The 23,822-nt window shown below is 39.6% G+C and overlaps 1 long non-coding RNA gene across 2 annotated transcripts in view; it reads left to right on the forward strand.

Moving 5' to 3' along the window:
* Nucleotides 1-23,822, forward strand: part of LOC135196727 (uncharacterized) — a 145,229-nt gene that overhangs the window by 78,208 nt on the left and 43,199 nt on the right. The window lies entirely within an intron of this gene.

The following is a 23,822-nucleotide window of genomic DNA, read 5'->3' on the forward strand; positions in this document are numbered from 1 at the left end:
TTCAGTTGCTGTGTTTCTCTCGATTTGGCAAGCTTTGGAATTCCCTTCTGGTTTCTTTTTCTCCCTTTCTCTAAAGGATAAGTCTGCGGCTGCCTTCGTGACGAAGTACGTTTGTATGTCATCGCATTATTTCCTCAAAAAGACCTCAGATGAGGAGGAGCCGTAGTGAGTGAGGCCGCTCGGTCGAGGTTTCATTTGTTAATTAGCTGACACTTTCTACCCTGATTCAGCAACAGGGCTCCACCGGTCTACTCTTGGTTTCTTTATAAACGCAGCGCAACCATTTGCCCTTTCGCGTACAAGTGGATGGTGGGGGGAGGTAGGGGGTGCGGTTCTTGGGTGGGTTAGTAAGGGGGTGGGGTCTCTACGAGGGGGGGGGGTCGGGGACGGTCATTTGGATCTACCCAACAGGTTTCAACAGTCCACTCCCTCCCGCTGACATTTTTTGATTTGTCTGGTAGAAAACGGACAGGGCTTGTCGTTATCCTGTCCTCGACCCTGTAAGTTTGTCCGTTCCGAGGCACCGAGACGCCAGTTGCTGTGTCCATGTGTGTGCATGACCCACCTGGCCAAAAAATGAAACTCGAAAAAAAAAAAAAAAAAGTCACCTTCTCTCGGAGCCTCCTTGGCATCCTTGCGATGCCCACTCGGCCAAGAAGAGCTTCCTCGCCAGGCGTCGACAAAAACCCGACCTCGGAACCTCGGAAAGAAAGTCGAGCGACCGCATTATTGGAGCAATTACCAATCTGGTTGGTCCTCATGGCTGAGTTGGCTGGTGGCTCCAGCTGCGGCCCTCGGTGAGGAGGAGCCTTGTGGAGCCCGCCGTCCGCCTGTGTGTGAGATCCGGGCATTTCGTGGACATGTTTCCTCTCTGGACGTCCTGAAATGGCCGTTTCAAGTTTGATTATGGCAGCGAAAGGATGTTTCTGTATCCTGTGGCTCGTTGGATATAAAGGAACTTTTAAAAATTAATTTAATTATTATTATTATTATTATTATTATTATTATTATTATTATTATTATTGCTGGATTATGGATCGAGAGGACATGGACAGTACCCGTAACTGCTTAGGATAGCTAATCTCTCTCTCTCTCTCTTTCTAGACAGAATTCTATTTTTAATATTAATATTTTTTTCTTGTTTTTTTCTCGTTTTTGTTGTTGACATTCTCTGTGCCTATTTGCGCTCAAGATATGGGATGTGTTCTATAATAATCAACGTCTTCATATCATACTCCGTCTTCGTAGTAGTATCGCTCGATTTGTGACGTTTGCTTAAGCAGATGTTATTCACTTTTGGGTCTTTGTCTCCTTTATCGGAATTCTTTTCACCATCTTCGTTTTTTGTGCGTACGTCCTCTCTTTCTTATGTCGCTTTATCTTTTCTACCCTATTAGTTTTTTTCTAATACTCAGAAACATTGTCAAAGGCTCTAGAATTTCTCCAGATGTACAGCAGCAGAGATCATGCGGTTTCTACCAGGAAATGACGAGTTTTCACATACACGGGCTGAACTACTATTTCCTTTTTTTTTCTTCTTCTTCTTTTCTTTAATGTGGTATGAAAATCTCAGCTCATATGCTGATCATTGCTTGAAAACATACCAGAATTTATCTATCTATCTATCTATATATATATATATATATATATATATATAGATAGATAATAGATAGATAGATAGATAGATAGATGATAGATAGATAGATAGATAGATAAATTCTGGTATGTTTTCAAGCAATGATCAGCATATGAGCTGAGATTCATAACACAATAGAAAAAAGATATATATATATATATATATATATATATATATATATATATAATATATATATGATATATATATATATATATATATATTAATATATATATATATTTGCGTGTGTGTGTGTGTGTGTGTGTGGTGTTTAAAGAGTGTTGGATGCTCGGGACCAACCCAGCAATCGTCTTCGATATTTTAGAGAACATCAGCCAAGCTGGACATATGAACTATGACTAAGTGAAAAGACAATCTTGCTAAAGGTTTTAGTAGCCGATTGAAAGTAAAACTCTGCCACAAACACTTTCTCTGGTATTTAACGAGAGGTAAATAATTTCGTACAGTCGTACTATCAGAGAAGTACACTGTAAGACACGTGCTGCGTGTTAAAGGCCGCCAGACCGTAATAATCACGTAATGGACACGACGACTTCCCGTAAGACATCCCCAGTGTTGCCAAACGCATGCGTACAGCGAACTGACGTCCTAGCTGCGTAGCATGATACAGAGAACTTTGTCTCATGAACGGCGGGTGCTCGAGGCAATAATCAGTCCGCTATAAAAAGAAATAATAATAATTGAGATCCGCTTTTGGAAATCAAAAAAAAATCGGCCTGGAAGTCAGCCATGGCAAAGTGGCGAAATATTTCATGGGGACGTTTGTAACGCTGCCTTATATCACGCTAAGTGGTTCACGTGCTGATAGCGGCATCGTAATGTTTCTCAGTGAAGTATGAAATCCATAACATAGTCGTTAAAAAAAGATTTTATTCTTAGGTAGTCACAGGATGGTTAAAAAAGCTTCTTCCTGAATTGTCCAGCTCACATAACCCGACAGCTGTCGTCAACTATAGTTGGGGAGTTGCAGTTGATCACACGATTATGGCTGTGAACCAGGTAGGGCTTTACGATGAGTCCTTCAGGTTCCACGTCACTCAGTAGGGCAATAGGTTTTAAAAACCGTTGGGTGTCTTGAAAAATAAATCGTCACGATTGATACGAAATATTGTCCTAATTTTCCCGACGTCTGCATTGCCATTCGATCAATCGAATGATAGCGATGATAGGAATGTTGGTAAACGTAATGCATTTTGTTAAAAAGGCATGCTAATATACAAGAGACTGAAGATGATGACCCCTGAAAAATATTAGCTTTAGACGACGACCATCGAAAACCCTTGAGGGGTCCCTGTTTTAGAAATATCCAATATAAAATGAATTTTTTAAAAATCATTTCTAGAAAACACAAAGCAAAATTTAAGCACTGTGCGTAAGTCACATTAAAAACAAAAACAAATAGAATGCAGAAATGAAGAGAGAGAGAGAGAATGTGAAAATTACGAAAGGATGAAAGAAGGAAGCTACTCAGTCATCAGTTTGGCTCCCGATGTGCTTCCCGGAACGTAAATGTTTAGTTTGGTTCGAATAGGTTTAGTTTAGTTGATATTGGGTTTGTGCCAAAATGTATTCATTGAGGTAGAAGTGACTTGAGGCCGATATAATTGGAATCCACATAGTTTGACTTTAGTGATATTTAAGTTGTAAAGATAATCGCATACCCTATTGTGCAACAGATAGTGGAGGAAGAAAGCGAATGAAGAAAACAGAAACGGAAGAAGGAAAGGTGGGGTAAATGTGACACTGCCGTTCGGTAACTGAAAAGGAGGGTGGACAATAAAAAAACAGGTGTCTGTGATTGGAATAGAATTGGAAAGAATCACCGCATCTTTCAGTGACTGAAAGGGGTTAAAGGAAATGCCCATGTTATAAAGGCTAGGGATTCCCACTAGCCTATTTAGATATGGCCTTTGTCTTTCGTGACTGAAAGGGGTTTAGGGGAAATGGCTGTCTGAAGAGGATAGGTGAAATGGCCACGTCTTCTATGACTGAAAGTCGCTATGGGAAATGGCCATGTCTTTTATGACTGAAAGGAACTAGGGGAAATTATCATATTTCTTGTTGCTGGACGAGACTAGGGGATATGGCCATGTCTCTCTTGACTGGAATATGAGAATAGCAATGTCTTTCGTGATTGTAAAGGGGCTATGAGAACAGCCATGTTTTTCATGACTGGAAGGCGCCGAATGTGTACCAACCAACCACCAACAAATAGTGCAAGAAGAAAAAGAATCATTAGGAAGTGGAAAGGAAGGAAAACAAGCACGAAATAGTTGTTACAACACGACTGTAAAAGGGTCAGAGGAACGAAGGGAAAGAATCCCAGAGACCACAAACAAATAAGATGAAACGCACAAACAGAAACTAGTATTATCATCACATCCCATCTCCCAGCGGTTGCTCAAGAAGACCATTGCATCCAGCCGTGCCTGACGAAAGAGTCATTTTGCATTTCCTTGGCTAACATCTGCTTCAGGTCTGAGCAATTGTCTGAGGTGCTTCGGGAAGCAGATATTGCATCGCTTCATTCAGTCCATTATGAGGAATCCAGCCTATATCTGACTAGGAAGAATATGTAAAGAGAAAACATGTAATTGATAAAGTCATACATAAATTCATTTAATTCGAAGCACGTGCGTTCGAAATGCTTTCATCATTGCATTTGATTTTATAGTTGGTTAATGGTATTACCAGTATTATGTCGTGGAGATATTTTCATTGTAGCCAGCGTTTTATGAACAAATTAATTAATTGATGAATAAATAAAACCACGTCGGTCCTTGAAAATATTGTCATTTTATATACCTTTCATTACGCTAAGCGTTTTATGAACAAATTAATTAATTGATGAATAAATAAAACCACGTCGGTCCTTGAAAATATTGTCATTTATATATTTTGATTCATTTTTGGGGGGATTGATACCCTACATATGTCAACCATCATTTGTCTTATTTTGCTGTTGATTTCAAAATCGTAGTTTATTATTATTATATTATTAAATGAAATAAACCACGAAAAGAAATGAACTTATAATTATAATATAATAATATATACATTTATTATATATATATATATATATATATATATATATTATATATATTTATTTATTTATTTGGATTGGGTAGGATTGAAGGGATGATGGACGAACCAATGGACATTCTATAAACTTGACATTTAATGACCCACTCGCCACCCCCACCCCCACCCCCCTAGAAGAAAAAAAATCTTTAAAGTTTCTTCTGTTGTCTCTTTATACATTCGACAACATATTTCAACGCAGAGTTTTCCTCTTCTCCTTTACTCTTCTCTCTCTTCTTCTCTCTCTCTCTCTCTCTCTCTTCTCTTCCCAGTGGCCAACGGTATTTGTATTTTTGAACCTAACCATCTTTGACAGCTGATATAGACCATAATAATTTTAAAGGTCTTTCACCCAAGAACATCGATAGCATATACAGTTTTTAAAGCCCGTCTGCGGTATTTGCAATAAAAAAGAGAACTGTCAGGTCAAATCGAGTCCTTCAAGTATGTTTATTGTCGAAATGGAGTGTGAGAAGATTTCACTGGAGGAGAGAGAGAGAGAGAGAGAGAGAGAGAGAGAGAGAGAGGGAGAGCAGCAGCAGCAGCATTATTACATTGTTGAAGCGCAGCTTAATGTCGTATGATTGAAAACGACTCCAAAATGACTGTTTTAAGAAGTCATAAAAAATGAAGTAGAGAGAGAGAGAAAGAGAGGGCTGTCATTAGTAACGCTAAGTGAAACACACTGACATACAAGAAGAGAGAGAGAGAGAGAGAGAGAGAGAGATGGTACTACTTAATACATCCAAAATCAACCGTTCGAGCTACAACTCGGGAGCCAAAGTGGGATTTCTAAAGTCAACTGCAGTGCCACTTGACTGAGAGAGTCGCAGAAGTAAAAGTGGACTGCTGGCATGTTGCCCACCAAGTAGGGTTCCGGTAGGAGAGGGGAATGGGGTAGAGGGAGGGGGCCTTTTTTGTGCCGCCTTCGAGAGGTCGATCGAAATACCTGTCGTGGTTCGACGTATTACGTGATCCTCTTCGCAAAAGCTGAGAAGAGCGGAAGGTAAAAGGAAGGGGGTGAAAGAAAAAAAAAGGGGGGGTTGGGGGGGGGGGGTGGCGGCTAGGGAGCGAAAAGGAAGGTGTAAGATGGGGCAAGGGGATAAGGGGTGATTGGGGAAGGAAGGTAAGGAGCGGAATAAAGGAAGGAAAAGGATAGAAAATAAAGAAGGGAGAGAAGGGACGTCAATGAGGGGGAGAAAAGGGCATATAAATGAGGATGAGAAAGGGAAGATAAAGGAGGGGAGAAAAAAGAAAATAATGGAGGGTAAAGAGGCGAAAAAGGAAAGTGGAGAGGAAGAAAACGGAACGAAAATTGGGGGAAGAAAAGGACGGGGAGATAAAGGGAGAGAGCAGAAAAAGAAAAAGGTAAGGGAGGGAGAGGAGACAAGGACGATAAAGGAGGGAGGAGAGAGGAGGAAACAGAAGAAAACGAAAGGAGGAAAATGGGAATATAGGAAGAGGCGCCTCCTCCTTTATGAATTATTTGTAAACAAGTTATTTATGTGAATCATAAACAACCCCTTCTTCTCTCTCTCTCTCTCTCTCTCTCTCTCTCTCTCTCTCTCTCTCTCTCTCCGTGTTGAGTCGGACACGACAAGGTTACAATAACAGAGAAAGCGGCCAGAAAACTAGTTTTAGCGTTTTCTTATAGACTAGAAACTTAATGCCATAGCAGCCTCCTTGTCTCTTTTTACGTTTTTTTTTTCTTTTATTTCTTTTCTTGGGTTTTTTTTTCTCGTTTCTAAATCCTGAAACTGACATACACGGCAGAGGCGCTGGCTGGATCGACCTTACTGCCGCGAATCAGAAAGAGGCTTTCTTATAGGAAAGATTATTATGTTAGTAGCGGATATCTCCGGATTATGACGTCGTGTCTTTAAGGAAAAGTCATATCGCGGCTGTTTATGCCGACTGGTGGGCCCAGTTTGTCAGGGTTGACGGATGTGAGTGTGTAACTTTCCTCGCTCTCTCTCTCTCTCTCTCTCTCTCTCTCTCCATACCTCTCTCTCTCTCTCTCTCTCTCCTAACCCAGTGATATATATATATAGGATATATATATATATATATATATATAATATATATAATAATATATATATATATCAAGTATAAAAAGACCATTATTAAAACACTCTGGGGGTCTGACTCTCACACCCCTATCAAAAATACCATTTCTTACTTTTAGCTAAACAGTGTGTTTTAAGTGGGCATTTTATACTTGAGACGTATCCTGTTAACAGAAGAATTTATTTACATATATATATATTATATATATATATATATATATATATATATATATATATATATATATATATAAAGGCCTGGTAATATCAACATAAACTTGACTTACATATGTCAATGTCTCTCTCTTCCCGATTGTATGGTAAACAGATCTTCATTCTTAGACAAAAAGGGATGATGTACTTTAATTGTTATTGTTATCATTAGTATTATTATCTAATTTCATTGTTGTTGGTATTCGATATTTTTTTTTTTTTTTTTACTCGTCCGGATTTTGACCTTAAATAACTCCGCCTAACGCATCCGAAATTCCAAATCCAGTGTCTTGGGTATACCTCAAGCACAGTGCACTGTAAGCATTACTTAAGGCTCTTAGCAGCGTCCTTTCGACCATTCGCTGCAACCCCTTTCATTCCTTTTACCGTACCTCCGTTCATATTCATTCTTCCATCTTACTCTCCACCCTCTCCTAACGATTGTTTCGCAGTGCAGCTGCTTTGAGGATTTTCTTCTGTTACGCCCTTCATACCTGTTTTACTGTCAGTTGTCCTTTCAGCGCTGAATGACCTCATAGGTCCCAGCGCTCGGCCTTAGGGCTTAATTGTTTATTATTTTCTATGATAACATTCTCAGAGAAATATCTTAAAATGACGGATATGACATCAGACAGTTTGTGTAATGTCTCGTTGTCATAGCAACGGGATTCTTGCGATGCGGGAAAGAGAGAGGAGACCGAATAGAAGCGATAATAATAATTCACGAGTTGCTTTCCGAGGTGGACGAGGAGAATATAAGTCTTGTAGAGTTGTCTATTTATCTACGTTTTTTATTAATCTATCTGTGTATCTATCTATCTGTCTATATCTGTCTATCGTTTTGTCGTAATTCATCATCATTGTGTTGCAAGTAATCATTCTCTCTCTCTCTCTCTCTTTCAATATGGAACTAGGCCACCAGACGTAATCCTGAATCCTCGCCCACATCATAATGATTTTATCGTAATTCATTACGTACCAGACTGTTCTTTCATTCATAAGAAGACTTGGCTGAGTCGCGTCGAAATGCTGGGTCATTCATGGTTTGGAATAATATATATATATATATATATATATATATATATATATTATATATATATATATATATATTAATATATATTATATATATATATATATATATATATTATATATATATATATACATATATATAAATATATATATATATATATATATATATATATATATATATGTATATGTATAATATAAGCGAATGCCACAGGAAAAATGGATGGGCAGTCTGTACCAAGCGCTTTCGCCTTTATTTTGTGCCTCGACATTGTCTAAATAAAGGCGAAAGCACTTGGTATAGACTTTCTGCCCATCATTTTCCTGTGGTATTCGCTTCTGTAATGAAGCCACTTGCATCTACTGTGATTTTTTTAAGCAACTTGATGAGGAAAATGGAATAAAAAGCAACGATGAAAGTAAAAGACGACAATAGAAATGTCTGTGGCAACGAATTACCTCACCATGGCAAAGAATGCTTCGACTCTCTCTCCTCTCTCTCTCTCTCTCTCTCTCTCTCTCTCTCTCTCTCTCTCTCTCTCTCTCTCTCTCTCTTGTAATTACGAAATTGAATATTAATACTCTTCCTGCTGGACATGCTGGCATCACTTCGTACTTGAGGACTGGATCTTGTAATCGTATTTAGATGTCATTCAAATAATGAGAATTCGACTGTGATTTTGCATTTCTCCTAAAGCGAAAAGAATCGGAATTGACGCCTTCAATAATCCGCTAATATCATTAGATGCTCTGTGGTCTTGTTGGGGAAGGTGCATATGATTGGACGTTAATTTGCTAATTGGGTAAGATCACCGTTTTCTTTGAAATTATTATTTTAAAAAAAGATATCCATGTACAATTTCTTTTAAAGAAAATTTTTTTTTTTTTGGCCTCGAGACCTTAAAAATAGACCAATGGAATATAATAATAATAATAATAATAATAATAATAATAATAATAATAATAATAATAATAATATAGTGTACCATGGAGAAGTCTAACTGCGGACGACATTTCCTCCATCGTTTTCTTGTGGACTAAACCCGGTGAAGCATGCTTGTTGCCAGCTTTAAATCCATTCAGTTCTACATTGAAAATCTGCTTCAAATGATGCGTTGCAATTAGCACTACGTATCCACACTTTCACCTAATTTATAAACTTGCGTTTTCACGCTTTTGCATAATGGACAATGGACCTGTTGATAATCTCGTCACGAAACTTCAAGGTAAAATGATTGCGGGAATCAAATGGCGGGCTGCCTTTCTCCAAAAGGACAAGGTAAACATATTTACCCCAAGCCAGCAATTGCTCTCGTCTTTCCAACTTTCATCTCACGTAGGGGAAATAGCGTCCTTAGTGCACCGGGGCATTGGGCATTGCTCAAGTACGGTTCTTTGCAGCGTCCCTTAGCTGCAACCCCTTTCATTCCTTTTACTGTACTTCCGTTCATATTCTCTTTCTTCCTTCGTACTTGCCACCCTCTCCTAATAATCCCTTTAAGCGCTGAATGACCTCTCATTGGTCCCAGGGCCTCATTTGTCGCGAAAAGACCCAAATTTAAGATTCTAAAACCAGTTTCAGTGTAAAGAAGGTCTGAGGTCGAGGCGATGTTGAAATGAATGAAATTCGCTCAGAGGGTCATCATCATCTCTCGCGGTTCGTCCCTGTCACGAACTTTGGAGGGACGGGAAGTGTTCAAGAGCATGACGATCACATATAAAAAAAGATTCTCGATTGTGTGTTCTCGAAAGTGACGTCAAGCTTTCATAATTATCAGATTCAGAAAAGAGCATTTTCTGATAAGGAGAGATGAAATACTTAAAGATAGACCCTGGATTAGATTCCAGGGAGTTTTACTCTTTCTTAGTCTGTTGGAATTCACGGTCAGTTACATCTTACACAAGATTTCATTCATGTTTGGGGAGAGGTTGGGGGGGGGGGGGGGGGGGTTGCGGTTTAACATGAATCATCCTTCCTTGGACCGGGCGAGTGCCTAAACTTCCCAAAATCAGTGAATATAATTAGTCTTAAGAGTTCTACATCACAGAATGCCATTAACGAGATGCTAGTTTGACGTCGTTAGCGATTCAGACAGGAGCAGTACATCAAGAGACAGACAAGCAATACGTCAACAGACAGACACAAGCAGTAAATCAAGAGACAGACAAGCAATACGTCAACAGATAAGCAGAAGCAATACGTCAACAAACAGTCGGACAGACAATACGTCAACTGACAGACTGACAAGTAATACATTAACAGACAGATGGACAGACAAACAATACGTCAGCAGACAGAGGGACAGATAAAAATACGTTAACAGACAGACAGACAAGCAATACGTTAACAGACACGCAGACACAATGTGTCAACAAACAAATATGCAATACGTTAACAGATAAGCAAAAGCAAGATGTCAATAGACAGGTTGGCAAGCAATACATCAGCAGGAGTGGACAGACAGGCAATACGTCAACAGACAGTCGGCCAGAGAAGCTATACGTCAACAGACAAACAGAAGCAATACGTCAACATACAGACTGACAGACAAACAATACATCAATTGACAGACGAGCAATATGTCAACAGACAAGCAGATGCAATACATCAACAGACAGACAAACAATACGTCAACAGACAGACGGACATACAAACCATACGTCAACAGACAGACGAGCAATACGTCAACAGACAAGCAGAAGTAATACGTCAACAGACAGACGGACAGACAAACAATACGTCAACAGACAGACGAGCAATACGTCAACAGACAAGAAGAAGTAATACGTCAAGAGCCAGACAGACGAGCTGTACGTCAACAGACAAGCAGAACTAATACGTCAAGAGCCAGACAGACGAGCTGTACGTCAACAGACAAGCAGAAGTAATACGTCAAGAGTCAGACAGACGAGCTGTACGTCAACAGACAAGCAGAAGTAATACATCAACATCCAGACAGACAGACACAGACAGCCTGAGACGGAGTCCGGCTCTCCTCCCGCCTCTCGTCATCTACTCACTGTCGTTTTAATTGCATCCTGTTGCAACGGCGGCCTCCTCCTTCATGAAGGGAAGGGCGATTGCAGCCGTAGTGGTGCGGATGACGCAATCGCCCTTCGGGAAAACACGCTCCCGGACGCATATAAACGGAAATGATTGTTATGTATGGGTTTATATGGGACAGAGATGAGGACATGTTGTCTTGGTACATATAATTCTTTTATATCTTCAGTTTTTACCTGCGGATGTGTGAACATGCATGCATATATTATATATATATATATATATATATATATATATATAATATATATATATATATATATATATATATGTATATACATACATACATATTCATTCTGTAGTCACCCAATCAAACTCTTATAGCATAAAAAATATCACAGATTTGATGCAGTTTATACAACTGCTCGAAAGAAACAACTGTTTTGTCGACCTCTGTCACATATGTCGTATTTCGTATTCCCTTTCTCACCTTTTTGCATACAAACGCCACTGCCTTGGATTATGGGAGCCACTGCATTAGTTCATCTCTCTCTCTCTCTCTCTCTCTCTCTCTCTCTCTCTCTCTCTCTCTCTCTCTCTCTCTCTCTCTCTCTGTCCACTAAGAATTTTGAGTTGTTAACAGCCTCTGTGTCTGCTCACATCACCTCCGTTTTACCCGACCACCATAAAACTGCTCTAACACATGCTGTGACCCATGGCATTGCTTAACTTTCTTAATTTTTGTTTTTTGAGGGCCATTTCATATTACTTTGTTGGAAATTTTTCTCGTATTCATGACGGTTCTTTTTAAGTTAATCTCAGCGACTTTCTTTTTCCTTCTTTCGTGTTCTGCTTTCCAAAGACTGGAAAAGACGTGGTTTAAAACAATTCCTTCTTACCATTCCAAGTTGTGCTGCCAGACATTTTCCTTTTCTACAACTGCTTCATTGCTTCCGCTCGCTTTCTTCTTTTTTTATTGCCCAGTTTATGATTCATCTCTTTACTCATTCTACCTCTGTTCATAGCATTTACTCTCATGTGCATTTGTGAGTCAACATCATGCCCTCTGCCGTTCTTCTATCTTTTTATTTTCCTGTTCTTCATCTCGTTTCTGTAACTTAACTCTTGTTATTGCTTACTTTTATGTCTTTTCTTTCGACCAGTTTCATACTTTTTCACCAGTTTTCATATCTTCCCTTTGCTATCACCTATCACACTAGTATATTTCACAAACTCTTGCCACTTTTTTCGTTTTGCCAAGTAAATAAATATTTTGCACCCACTGAGGCAAAACGGTCTTGTTTAAAGTAAACTTCTGCACCAAACTAGCTACTTACCCTTCTAAATATTTTTAAGTGCAAGTTACAACAGTCTACATCACATCTCGATCAATGCTACCTTATGTTTTATGCGTCACCCACCATTTTTCTTTTACCATCAAAGTTCTCTTACCTTTGCAAAGCTTTCGCATCGCCATTGTCCATTTTTAAACTCACAATGCTATTTATCTTATTAAATTTCTGTCTGTTACCTGCCTGACGTTTTCATGTATTCCTTATCTTAAGCAGTCGTCCTTGTATCTTGGTCGGTTACCTTGTACCTTATGCAAACGGACAATGATTAATTTCATGTATTCATTGGGATCTTGTCTGTTGTCTGAAATAGAAGTAAGACCAAAACAGCGTGTTACTTGTTATTCCAAGTCCTGGTCGTTTTCCGCTCCCGAAGCTTTTAATGGCTTTCGTTCACATCGATATACGACGACCCTTTGAGGTATTCACGTCATCCAAGCAAAATCTCTTTCTCTGTACGCAGCATCGGACCATTTTCATCTTTTCCTGAACCTGAATCTGTTAGCTCATTCTCTGCGCATTCACTTTCGTCCCTAAGAACCTTTCTCTCGGAAATTCTCGCTCCCAGTCTCCCAAAATACTGTGTCTCATTTTGTCTCAAATGTATAATCTTGCCTCTCATCAGCTGCTGGAGTGTTTTAACCATCTCATCTTGAAAGCTTGTATGCACGAAAAGAAAAGAAAAAACCTTTCGAATTTCCCCCGAAGATTCGAGAATTGCTGCTGCACTTCTAATCACTGACCATTTTTCATTCGCATTGCCCCCACTTGAAACGAAATGACCCTTTTACTAAGCCGGCTTTTCTCATTTTACCTCCTTCTGCACGGGAAGCCTCTATTTATTTTCATATTAGTTTTTATATACAGCTCCAAACACAGCCTCTCTTCCCTGTAGTAAATCCATCAACTAACTCTTTCCAGAATTTTGGATAAAAACGAACGCGGAAACTTTTGCTGTGAGGTTGGTAAGCTTCTGGCAATGAGCATCGCTTTCGTTTTAACGGAAATATTTCCTATCTTAGTCACACAGATACTCGTGGTGACAGCTACCTCCTCCTCCTCCTCCTCCTCATCCCCCTACTTCAGTTTCCACGTGTAGAGAGCCCTGAAACGCTTTTGTTTCCTTATACTACATTCCTGCATTCCATGACACCGGAAATAGATGAATATATACCATATATATATATATATATATATAATATATATATATATATATATATATATATATATATATATATTTGTGTGTGTGAGAGAGAGAGAGATAGAGAGAGAGAGCGTATTTGTGAGTGCCTGTGCACCTGCGTGTGTTTTCAGGGCCCAAAAATAAGTAAGTAATCATAGCTGCATTCGAGACACGAAAAGACCTCCCCACTTCGCCGTAAGTCACTCCCATCAATTCCGTGAAGTCGAGCATTTTCCTTCGTCGTGAACTGGAACGCATAATAGGCCTCGGAGGCCAGGTCATAAACAGAGGAGTAATGATTCGGAAGAGGAGGAGGAGGAGAGAGAGAGAGAGAGAAAGAGAGAGACAATGGAGAATGAGTGAAAGCGTCTATCTCCACCGTTCGTGCCATGAAGTTCTGAAATTTGCATGTCGAAGAATGGACCCTTTTTTTTCTTGTGAATATTTTTTTTTTAATGGAGGAGCGTAAATGGGGTGTTAGTATGTCTTAAAACTCCGGAAGTATGAGGGAGTTTATGCACTCACCCTGTCTCGATCTCATATATAACGTAATATGCATCAGTAAAACAGCGAGATTCTTCTAGATTCCTCTGCTGATCAACGCCATAAACTTGGCTGTCATTCAGCCCGGCTTCATCATTCGCACTGCTCGACCATTTTCTTATATTACCGTTAGTTTCTGGGTTGTGGGTGCCCCAGTTTATCCCTCTGGTTACAATAGTAATGGAGTGATATCCTTACGAGCGGGCATTCCCAAATGCAATAGTTCTCCAAACAACCGCGCCTACACGTGCGCGCAAAAGCTCAAGCAAAGAAACTGTTAGAAGCTACTTATATATATATTATATAATATAATTATTATATATATATATATATATATATATATATATATATATGATATATATATATCAAAACCTATGAGTTTGCCGTGATGTGTTTTTACCATTTTTTGCTTTTCTTTTTTCAGCGGTCGTCATTTTCTTTTGAATTCTTGAATAGATTACTGACTTTTTCCCAAATACATCAATGTACATGCATAAGGAATAATAATAATAATAATAATAATAATAATAATAATAATAATAATAATAATAATAATAATAATTTTTTCGGCTATCACAGTCCTCCAATTCGACTGGGTGGTATTCATGATGTGGGGTTCCGGGTTGCATCCTGCTCCTTAGAGTCCATCACTTTTTTTTCAAATTATTATTATTATTATTATTATTATTATTATATTATTATTATTATTATTGCCTTTGCCGTTCCTCTTAGCTTCTTGGATCTTGACCATTCGCCCCTCAAAAAAAAAAAAAAACAAAAAAAAAACGAAGAAATTTAGAATCGAGACAAGACAAACTACTAATGTTGTGTTGTCTTCTTTGCCTCTCGTATTGGCTGCGTGAATGTGTCTCGAAGTGAAAGGGGTGCAATGAGATGGTAAGTGCATTGCCTTTTTCTTTGTGCATATAAGAGATCTGACGCGTTTTTACCTCACTGTCTGTATATTTGATTACTTTATGTATATGTATACCTGGTCATCCATGACGCTCGCCGATGAGATGGAACGTCATAATTTACCTTCTGTTTTATCTATCTATTTATTAATTTGTTGAATTTTTTTTTATATGTGATCTCTTCTTTCTGTATTTCCTGTTATCTATTGTTATTTCTTTCTAATGAACACCATATTCATGCGAAGCTTGAATTTCAGTTCAATGGCCCGGTTCATCATCTGAATAATAATAATAATAATAATAATAATAATAATAATAATAATAATAATAATAATAATAATATTTTAGACATAAAAAATTGGTTTCGAAAAAGAATTGGGTTTGTGGACGCGTCGTAATTGAGCTTATTTTACACTTGATTGAGTGGATGGTTCTTTGATATATCAGTTCTGGCGTTTACACTCGTATGAGATCTGAGGAAAATCAGCGACGATCCCTTGTTCAGGGGAAAATGAACTTTATGTCCGGACGCCATAGTGAAGTGGAATCATCATTATCGTATAAAGTTCCCAGCGGAACGAGGCAGAGAAAATACTTCACACATCGACGGTTTGATTGATTGATTGATCGATCGGTTGGTTTCTGTAGGCTGTGCTTTGACAAGAGCATTGGTCGTTGACGTCGGGGGAAAAAAAATGATTTTATATGAAAATCTAAAACGAAAATCGGAGTCCCGTCCCCTGTGATTTCATTTTTTTTTTTAACAAGTGTCATTCGTTTGGCGCATATCCGAAGCTTTAGCATCGAAGCCCTAAAACAAGGCTTCCCCCATGGCTTCCTGGTGACACACACTGATTGTACAGGACTTCAGTGAATTCGATAATTGCATAAGATACAGTTGACTGCTGATGATCCATCAAGTCCCATAGCTATTTTGGAACGGAGCTAACCCGGCCTTATCAGTGGCGTGATCGATATGGTCTTGGCCTGCCATCACGGTGGCCGCGAGTTCGATTCTCGGGCATTCCACTGAGGGGTCAGAGATGTGTATTTCTGGTGGTAGAAGTTCACTCTCGACGTGGTTTGCAAGTCACGTAAAGCCGTTGGTCCCGTTGCTGAATAACCACTGGTTCCATGCGACGCCAAAACACAACCCAAACAAAACACAGGCTCCTGCCTTTCAAGGTCTGCACCAGTTGGTGAAAAGGCATAAGAGGCCTTGTGTGGACCTCTGTACGTTTCCCCCCACCTATTCAACCGAGGCGGATAAGGAAATAGTTTGAATTGAACGATATGAAGGTTTTAATAGCATTTATCAGCTTCTCAATTTTAGGTTCTATTACTTTTCCGGAACACCTCCTTTCTCTCTCTCTCTCTCTCTCTCTCTCTCTCTCTCTCTCTCTCTCTCTCTCTCTCTCATATTAGAGTTATATCCCTGGCATAACCAGTTTGGTCATCTTTACATCTTTACATCTTACATCTCTATATTAAAAAACTTTCACAAATCTCTATCTTTCTCTCCTTTTTATTTTATTAATTATATATATATATATATATATATATATATATATATATATATATATATATATATATATATATATATATATACATATATATAGTTTTCAAGATACCGTTGGCGAAAGTGCTGGCCAATATGAAATAGAATGGCAGTTAGATACACTTACTTCTTAGTCAGGCCTAAATGTTTATTTAATATTTTCCATTTTCCCCCGAAAATTTTGGATGTTTAGTCGGTCATCATGAAGTAATTTTAATAAATGAATAAATAAAAAACAGGAACTCGTACCAAGAGAAACCGAATATCACCGCAGTAGTGTTGTGACACCAGTTTTAGTAGCCGTCAATCAATCAATCAATCACTGCAATGTGGTTTGGAGGGGCCCTTCGTCGCCTCCGGGCGGAACGTGATAAGGTTTGGAACGGCTCTCCTCCGCTGTGGTATGGTTTGGAACGGCTCTCCCCTCCTCAGCCTTGTGATGCAAGGAGAGAGAGAGAGAATCTGATTAATAGCACGCGCCTGAAAAAAAAGAAGAAAAAAAAACACCTTGTAATGAATACTTCCGCTTGCAAATTATTCATGGTAATTCGCTCGTCTTGCCTCCGGATCGCTTGCAAATAGAATTAGCTGGTCGGCGGATGCGACTTTGCTGCTGCTTGCATTAATCCCTGTTGTTGCTTTTGCCAGGAAGAAAGAACTTTCACTGACCGAAGAGCCTCATTGCTTTTGTGCGTGTTCCTTCCTGCAGGAGATCCTTCCTTTCTTTTTTTTTTCTTTTTTTCTTTTTTTTTCTTTTTTTTTTTTTTTTTTTTTTTTTTTGCTGTTTGCAAGAAGTCTGTGAGGCTGTGTGATTGAATGCAAGCTTCATGACCATTATTTGTGTATGTGTGTGTGTAAATATTATATACATATACTATTATGTATATACATTATACATAATTCCCACTACTCTTCCCTTATCAGTTCCTCGGTTATCTGTCTTACTCTCTTGATGAAAAACTCTATACTGTTGATTCAGATACATTGATACTATAACGATATCTACACGCTCAACTTACATGTGTAAGCTCATACTGCACTTCGCTATCAGTCCTTAAGTTATTTGTATTATATCCTCGTGGTCAGAGTTCTACGTTGGCCGGGTGCATTTCCTGTTCGGCTACCTTTCCGGTGGTCCGAAGTTCGATTTTCGGCTCGGCCAACGCGGAACCAGAGGAATTTATTTCTGGTGATGGAAATTCATTTCTAGATTCAATGTGGTTCGGATCCCACATTAAGCTGTAGGTCCCGTTGCTAGGTAACCAATTGGTTCCTAGTTACGTAAAAATATATCTAATCCTTCGGGCCAGCCCTAGAAGAGCTGTTCATCAGCTCAGTGGTCTTGTAAAACTAAGATATACTCAACTTTTCCTCGTAGTCAGAATATAACCTTACGACATTTTATTTTTTTTATATCACCATGGCCTTAATGGATAACTAATATATCAACCAGATTAAATCCCCCCTCCCCCCCCCCCCCCCCCCCCCCCCCCCCCCCCCCCCCCCCCCCCCCTCCCCCCCCCCCCCCCCCCCCCCCCCCCCCCCCCCCCCCCCCCCCCCCCCCCCCCCCCCCCCCCCCCCCCCCCCCCCCCCCCCCCCCCCGCCCCCCCACCCCCCCCCCCCCCAACCCGGCCTGATTCCAAACTAACACTCAGAGACTGATATCCACTATCAGGAACTCATATTATCTCTCTCTCTCTCTCTCTCTCTCTATCTCCTCTCTCTCTCTCCTCTCTCTCTCCCCGTAAAAATTGTTTCGTAGTGCAACTGCTTTGACGTTTTCCTCCCGGTACACATTTCAGACCTATTTACCCTACAATTTCCCTTCCATCCATGAATGACCCCCATAGATCCCAGCGCTTGGCCTCTGACCTAAACTGTAATGTCCTATTCTTTTTTCCACTATCAGCACCAATAAGAGAATATCCAAACCGGAAACTGGGCGTCATCCGATCGACTTTTATCAGTCGTCGAACGCGCATGATGTCGCGTGCGTCGACTGCGAAAATAATCGATTCCCCGACGCTGATGACAGTCATGACACGAATCGTGGGGCTTTGCCGCTTGTAAGGTTAGGTTTTACCCGGCATAACGTGTAGGTAATTACCCAGACGTGAGCCATCCACTCGCGATGCTTTTGCACTCCTTCCGTTTCTTCCTCTCGTTTCGTAGGAGGTTTCAGATTCTTCTTAGCAGGCAGAGAGAGAGAGAGAGAGAGAGAGAGAGAGAGAGAGAGAGAGAGAGAGAGAGAGTAACATATCGTACGTTGCTCGACCTTTGCTCATCGAAGGCGGAATCTTCCTTCAGTAGAAACAAGGATTCGCCGATTCACAACAAATCAAGAGTAATTCTTTTATATATATATATATATATATATATATATATATATATATATATATATATATATATAATTATATATAATCTCATTTAAACTCCGGGAACGAGAAAGAGTCGCAAAAGTACTTCTATTTATAATAAGAGAAAGTGATTGAAAAAAAAAGTGTTCGCATTTAAAAAAAAAAGGAAGAAAAACGAAAAGCGACACCTGTATAAAAAAAAAAAAAAAATTTCAGAAATTTGTCTGCCCAGGGGCGCGGTCTGCAATGAACCCTCTTGTGGGCATAACAAGGTCCTGAGGAGTTTCGAAGACAAGAAAAAGATCGTGTTTGTTCTCATTGCATGAGGAGCCTTAAGCTACTTTTCTTCCTCATATATATATATATATATATATATATATATATATATATATATATATATATATATATATATGTGTGTGTGTGTGTGTGTGCATGCATGCATGTATGCATATATCTATTAAGCTACATTCCGTCTGCATGGGTGTGATGACTAGAAGAAACGCTAAACGCCTTCGCACAGAAGCACCTTGGACATGTTTGATACGGGCCTAGGGCTAGCAACTTCATCCCAAAAAAAAATGTTTTTCTGAAAATCAGAAGGGGAGAATCATCTAGAACCACGCCCCTTAACGAGAAAATTACCTGCAGATAAGAATGAAAATAATGATCAAGATGATAATTAAAAAGCAATCCACAAGTAATATAAATGTGATTATACTAGCCTTATGCCAGCATGGATCTTCTCTAAAGTCTGGTAAGGTTTGAAGGGTGAGTAATAGGCCTGGTTTGGCCCTCTGGATTCGGTTCTGGTATTCAGACCTACAAACTTGATGAAGTCCCTTAGGTGGTATAGTAGATTCACATCAACCGTTCATTTGATGTCTAGGCCAGTCCCTTACGACGCTCCTGATTGGTTGTTGATAAGCCACTCACAGGGCTGGAAACTCTTAGTCTCTCGAGAGAGAGTTCACATAGGCAGGATTTATGTTCCTCCTCTCCTGAGGGGTACTTTTGATAGACTGGAAAGGTGGAACATAGATCCTACCCATGTGGACTCTCTCGAAAGACTGGGCGTTTCCGGCCCTTTGATTGGCTTATCAACAGCCAATCAGGAGCGTCGTAAGGGACTGGCCTAGACATCAAATGCACGGTTGATGTGAATCTACTATAGTGCTGTTTATACACCTCACGTGGTGCACTGTAGCCATTACTAATGGTAGTTCGCGAACTCTTCTTCGGCCCATAGCTGCTTGCAGCCACGTTGTAGCCTTCACTTGGCCTCCTCCATTCAGCCCTTCCTGTGTTCCATCTTGGTCCCCCCTCCAGCCACTCCAATTTCACACCGGCTGATAAGCTCTATGGCTGAAAGTAGCTACCAAGTGCTTGGCGTTACAGCCGAATTTGACTGATTTTCGTAAATCAGCCAATTTTAAACCCTGTGAAACTTCGAACTGTACTAAGACATCATCTAATCTAAATACTAAAGCAAACCACTAACTTCATTATTTCATCCTCAGTCTTTCACTTTCTTGTATGATTTATTTCTCCATTCAAATGAGTTTTTTTCATTTCCGTTGCACCAGTAAAGGAAATATCCCATCCCTCGTTGTAGACTGGTTTTTCTGGCGACGCTCTGCACCTTGTTGCTGACCGAGTCTTTGCCAAAAAGGTCGTATACTATACCGCAGGAAAAGGTCACTCGATCGCCCCATAGACGTTCCCCGGGGCCTGTGGCGCTGGTCAGGATCGGGAAAGGTAGACAGACACCCGATAGTGCCAGAATGAAAGGGAATGTTTATTACACTGGTTCGAAGCTCTGTTGTCAGTCTGTGTGGATATACATTTTTGCCGGGCAGTCCGTGTGTCCAATGCCAATCTTTGGAGACCTCCTCGTCCTGAAAGATTTGATTAAAACATTATGGAAGTCTATAAAAATATAAAAGTGCCTCAGTGGTGTGATTGGTATGGTGTTGGCGTCCCACCTCGGTGGTCGCGGGTTCGATTCTCGGGCATTCCATTGAGGAGGGAGAGATGTGTATTTCTGGTGATAGAAGCTCACTCTCGACGTGGTTCGGAAGTCACGTAAAGCCGTTGGTCCCGTTGCTGAATAACCACTGGTTCCATGCAACGTAAAAGCACCATACAAACAAACAAACAATACAAAAATGTAAAAGGCTAAGAAGCGGGTACATCTAAGGACCGAAGGGACCCTCCAAATAACATTTAGTCATGCCTACAGTACGCCACCTCTTTTTAGCCTTAGGTTTATCCCCCCCTCCTGCTTTTGTCCGAAATCTTGAAGATTTTACGATAGACGTAATGCAGAGACCGGCGGCAGCGTTCCTGAGCTCCGATTGAGACGGCGAGCGAGTGAAAGTGTTTGGGGGGTAATTTCCGTTAGGGGCGCGTTCAGCCGGGCAGCAAAAAAGAAAAAAAAAACCGATAAAGAAAAAAAAGTGAACCGGATGGAAAAAAATATTCAAAAAAGCTGAAAAAAGTAGAGGAAAGAGAAGGAATGTTCAGTTGTGGCAACTTAATTTTCGATCAGTTTCGTTTTTTTTTTTTTAAATATGTTAATTTTCGTGTTATGTGTCCTTAAATATTTTTCATTTATATTTGGTTTTTTCGTATATTAATAATTTCGTCATTTTTGGCTTCCATGTTTGTCTTTTGCTGAGAAAAAGAGCATTTACATTTTGCTGTAAGTGAATCTAGAATTACAAGTGATAAATAAAAATAAATTAAAAAAATGAAATTTTTGATGTAAATTTTTTTTTTTACGCAGCCTTTTCAAAATAAGGTACAGAACGAGAATGAGTAAATGTATTGCCTTCAGACAAGCCAACTGAAATCTCCTTGCATACCTAATAAGTATATCACAGCGCTATTCATGTGTAATATCTTTACAGTATTTACAAAATATACTTCGTTGCATAATGAATAATGTTAGAAGTTCATTACGTATACACGCCCCCCATTTTTTTAATGTTGATCTTGAAGCTTAGTATTTTCCCAATTTGAAAACGTTCAATCGCAAATAGCGACAATGGCCCTGATATCTGTGAAGCCGGATGGATTTCAATCAGTCAATCAATCAGTCAGTCAATTGTACTTGCTGCTGAAGATCAGGTATCGAATCAGAGCCAGTTTGATCTGTATCAAATAATTATAACTAATTTCATGGATACATATATATATTATAATATATATATATATATATATAATATATATATATATATATATATATGCCAAGGTTAAAAAGTGACTTCTGCCGCATTGTAACTGAGGTATCTGTGATGAAAGTCGTTTTGTAACGTTACTGTGTAAAGTATACCACTGCAGATCCTGGAGGTATAACCTTTAACCACTTAGATCCACCCTTACACACGTCCGCGCGCGCCCAAGCACATATTACTTATATAAAGTTGTGTATAATGTATTTGAGTGTATTAGCAAACATTAAGATGAATTACATTTATGTATAAGTAGATGAATGTTCATACCAATTTTTTGCTTTTACTTAGCAGTCTTTGAAAGGTACTGTTTGTAAAAGCAGAGTGGTGTCATGGCCCATCCATTGCCAAAACAAGGGTTTACCAACTCCAAAAAACTGCTCCAAATATTTAAGAGGGGAGCAATTTCATTCCTGATCTCTGCTGCAGACGCCTCCAGAGAATTTCAGGTTTCGGTGTTATTTTCTGTTCCCTCTGGAGTCCTGTTGGGTTTAGAGTCTGTAGACTCCCTCCTTCAGGGGTTTCAGTAAATAAGAGAACTTTAAAAAAAATGGCACCAGTAAGTGGGGCGGCGCATACGGTAAAGTGCAGCCAAGTGAGGGAAAGGTCCTTTACGGGTGATTGTGACCCTTAAGAGAGAATGATTACGCCCTAGTTACCGAACTGTTGCGCATCTTGACTCTAATGCATGGCATTTATGGCAGAAATACCCGAGTAAGAATGCCCTCTCTTTAACCTCAGAATTGTGCCTCTCTCTCTCTCTCTCTCTCACATTATTGTTTCGGAAGGTTTAACAGACTCGAACTTTTGTCGCAGTTTTTAACCCCTGCTGTGAAGAATGTCTCTCTCTCTCTCTCTCTCTCTCTCTCTCTCTCTCTCTCTCTCTCTCTCTCTCTCCTGTTGAGCTGATGTAAAAGCTCAACGTGGAAGTCTACATCTCTTATTTGAAGGAAGTAACCAAATTTGCTGATTCTCTCTCTCTCTCTCTCTCTCTCTCTCTCTCTCTCTCTCTCTCTCTCTCTCTCTCTCATTATTTTCCCGGTAACACACGAGTTATTATAAAGTACAACCGCTGAATCTCATAATGACCAAATTCTGTGTCAATTTTTATTTATTTATTTCACCTCCAATAATTCGACAATTTTATGACAGATTGTGTTATCTTGATATAATCGTCATCTGCATTAGCAGAGACAACGTAAATTACAATAGTGGTTAGATACTACATAACCGGTGTTTCTGTTTCCAGTAGCACTGAGAGGAGATTGCATCATTGTACTTCTAAGAATGACGCAATGTTTAACTAGTTGTTTTTACATGACAATTTTCTTCTCACCGCCGGTAGGTGGTACTGACATAGGCCAGTGTTCGATATTCCGCAATTCTCTAAGGACTAAGGTATGATCATCTTAAAGTCATTCTATAAGAATGTCTCAGAATGCTGTCTTAGGTAGCCAAAGGATATTATGAAAAAAGCAGACGCTCTTTTAATTCGTATCAGATGTTTGCGTTCCGCAAAATTCATCTTCAAATCGTTGTATCTTTTTCAACAATAGCTTCGGGGAACATACTATCCCGTCTCTTATCATCGCTGTAACCCTGACACATCACGAATGCATTTCGTAACGATTCTCTGAAATGGGT

The sequence above is a fragment of the Macrobrachium nipponense genome, chromosome 18 (genome assembly GCF_015104395.2).
Source record: "Macrobrachium nipponense isolate FS-2020 chromosome 18, ASM1510439v2, whole genome shotgun sequence".
Classification (NCBI taxonomy): domain Eukaryota; kingdom Metazoa; phylum Arthropoda; class Malacostraca; order Decapoda; family Palaemonidae; genus Macrobrachium; species Macrobrachium nipponense.